Raw genomic sequence first — 3,779 nt, forward strand, 5'->3', positions numbered from 1 at the left:
GATGGCTTATCAGTGGAAGGCAGCAGCAGCCAACTTACTGGCACCAGGGGTGGTTCTGCTGCACAGGACTGGAGGAAAAAGAGGGGTAGAGCTATAGTAATGGGGGATTCTATTGTAAGGGGAATAGATAGGTGTTTCTGTCACCGCAAATGAGACTCCAGGATGGTGTGTTGCCTCCCTGGTGCAAGGGTCAAGGATGTCTCAGAGCGGCTGCAGAACATTTTGGAAGGGGAGGGTGAACAGACAGTTGTCGTGGTGCATTTAGGTACCAACGATATAGGTAAAAAATGGGATGAGGTCCTAAAAGCTGAATATAGGGGGTTAGGAGGTAAATTAAAAAATAGGACCTCAAAGGTAGTAATCTCAGGATTGCTACCAGTGCCACGTGCTAGTCAGAGTAGAAATAGAAGGATAATTCAGATGAATACGTGGCTAGAGGAATGGTGCAAGGGGGAGGGATTCAAATTACTGGGACATTGGAACTGGTTCTGGGGGAGTTGGGACGTTTGCACCTGGGAAGGACGGGGACCGATGTCCTAGGGGGAGTGTTTGCTGGTGCTCTGGGGGAGGGTTTAAAGTAAAATGGCAGGGGGTTGGGAACCTGAGCAGGGAGACAGAGTAAAGGGAAAAAAGGATAGAAGCAAAAGACAGGAAGGAGAAAAACAAAGGTGACAGTCAGAGAAATCAACAGTTTAAATCAAACATGGCCACAGTAAATAATAATTCTAAAAGGCCTAAGAGCATTAAAAAAATAAGCCTGATGACTTTTTGTCTTAATGCGAGGAACATTCGTAATAAGGTGGATGAATTAGCTGCGCTTATAGAAGTAAACGAATATGATATGATTGGGATTACGGAAACATGGCTCCAGGGTGACCAAGGCTGGGAACTCAACAGCCAGGGGTATTCAATATTCAGGAAAGATAGGCAAAAAGGAAAAGGAGGTGGGGTAGCATTGCCGGTAAAAGAGGGGATTAACACAATTGAATGGAAGGATATTAGCTCTGATGATGTGGAATCTGTATGGGTAGAACTGAGAAATACCAAGGGGCAGAAAATGTTAGTGGGAGTGGCATATAGACCCCCAAAAAGTAATGCGGAGGTTGGGGATGGCATTAAAAGGGAGATTAGAGAAGTGTGCAGTAAGGGCACAGCAGTTATCATGGGTGACCTTAATCTACATATAGAATGGGCTAACCAAATTAGTAACAATACTGTGGAGGAAGAATTCCTGGAGTGTATACGGGATGGTTTCCTGGACCAATATGTCAAGGAACCAACTGGAGATCAGCCCATCTTAGACTGGATATTATGTATTGAGAAAGGATTAATTAGCAATCTTGTTGTGCGATGCCCCTTGGGTCGGAGCAATCATAATATGATCGAATTCTTCATTAAGATGGAGAGTGAAGTAGTTGACTCAGAGACTAGGGTCCTGAATTTAAATAAAGGAAACTACTTGAGGCGCGAGTTGGGTAGGGTTGATTGGGGAATGTCAATCAAAGGGTTGACGGTGGATAGGCAATGGCAAACATTCAAAGATCGCATGGATGAACTACAGAATTTGTTCATCCCAGTTTGGCATCAATATAAAACAAAAAAAGGTGACTCAACCGTGGCTGAAAAGGGAAATTAGGGATAGCATAATATCTAAGGAGAGGACATATAAATTGGCCAGAAAAAGAAGTAAACCTGAGGATTGGGAGCAGTTTAGGATTCAACAAAGGAGGACAAAGGGGTTACTTATGAGGGGGAAAATACAGTATGATAGTCTGCTTTCAGGGAACATGAAAACTGACTAAACGCTTTTATAGATATGTGAAGAGAAAAAGATTGGTGAAGTCAAGCGTAGGTCCATTGCAGTCAGAATCAGGGGAATTTATAATGGGGAACAAAGAAATGGCTGACCAATTAAATACATACTTTGCTTCTGTCTTCACAAAGGAAGACACAAATAATCTCCCAGGCTTGTGGAAGCCTGTGTCCAGTGGGTTACCTCGGGGATCGGTGCTGGGTCCCTTGTTGTTTGTGATCTACATAAATGATTTGGATGAGAATGTAAAAGGGATGATCAGTAAGTTTGCAGATGACACGAAAATTGGTGGGGTGGTAAATTGCAAGGAGGAAAGCCTTAGGCTACAGGACGATATAGGCGGGTTGGTCAGATGGGCGGAAAAGTGGCAAATGGAATTTAACCCTGAAAAGTGCGAGGTGATGCATTTTGGATGGACAAATAAGGCAAGGGAATACACAATGAGTGGTAGGACCCTAAGAAGTACAGAGGGTCAGAGGGACCTCGGTGTACATGTACATAGATCTCTGAAGGCAGCGGAACAAGTAGATAAGGTGGTTAAAAAGGCATATGGGATACTTGCCTTCATTAGCCGAGGCATAGAATATAAGAGCAGGGAGGTTATGATGGAGCTGTACAAAACGCTGGTGAGGCCACAGCTGGAGTACTGTGTGCAGTTCTGGTCGCCTCACTATAGGAAGGATGTGATTGCTTTGGAGAGGGTGCAGAGAAGATTCACCAGGATGTTACCTGGGATGGAGCGCCTCAGCTATGAAGAAAGACTAAACAGGCTGGGGTTGTTTTCCTTGGAGCAAAGAAGGCTGAGGGGGGACCTGATTGAGGTGTACAAAATGATGAGGGGCATAGATAGGGTAGACAAAGAGGAACTTAGTAGGGGGGTCAATAACAAGGGGGCATAGATTCAGGGTAAGGGGCAGGAGATTTAGAGGGGATTTGAGGAGGAACTTTTTCACCCAGAGGGTGGTTGGAATGTGGAACTCAATGCCTAAAAGGGTGGTAGAGGCAGGAACCCTCACAACATTCAAGAAGCATTTGGATGAGCACTTGAAATGCCATTGCATACAAGGCTATGGACCAAATGCTGGAAAATGGGATTAGACTGGACAGGGATGGATGGGCGGCGCAGACACGATGGGCCGAAGGGCCTCTTTCTGTGCTGTAAAACTCTATGACTCTAGATGTCGGGGAGCATAGGGTCTAATGAGAGGGAGGAACTGAAGCAAATCAGTATTTGTAGGGAAATGGTGTTAGGGAAATTGACTGGATTGAAGACCGATAAATCCCCAGGGCCTGATAAACTACATCCTAGAGTACTTAAGGAAGTGGCCCTAGAAATAATAGATGCATTGCTGGTTATCTTCCAAAATTCAATAGACTCTTGAACAGTACCCATGGATTGGAGGGTAGCTAATGTTACCCCACTAGTCAAAAAAGGTGGTAGAGAGAAAACGGGGAATTATAGACTGGTAAGCCTGACGTCGGTGGGGAAATGCTAGAGTCCATTATAAAAGATGTAATAGCAGAGCACTTGGAAAACAGTGAGAGGATTGGACAAAGTCAACATGGATTTACAAAAGGTAAATCGTGCTTGACTAATCTACTGGAATTTTTTGAGGATGTAACTGGTGAAATAGATAAGGGAGAACCAGTGGATGTGGTGTATTTGGACTTTGAGAAGGTTTTCGATAAGGTCCCGCAAAAGATATTAGCGTGTAATTTTAAGGCACATGGGATTGGGGACAGGGTATTGACTTGGATAGAAAACTGGTTGGCAAACAGAAAGCAAAGAGTGGTAGGCAGTGACTAGTGGGGTACCGCAGGGGTCGGTCCTAGGACACCAGCTATTCACAATATATATTAATGATCTAGACAAGGGAATTAGATGTAATATCTCCAAGTTTGCAGACGACACAAAGCTGGGTGGGCCTGTGTGCTTTGAGGAGGATGCCGAGAAACTCCAGTATGA

The sequence above is a fragment of the Somniosus microcephalus genome, unplaced genomic scaffold, assembly GCF_052327205.1.
Source record: "Somniosus microcephalus isolate GS21.2 unplaced genomic scaffold, FLI_Smic_1.0 unresolved_chr5, whole genome shotgun sequence".
Classification (NCBI taxonomy): Eukaryota; Metazoa; Chordata; class Chondrichthyes; order Squaliformes; family Somniosidae; genus Somniosus; species Somniosus microcephalus.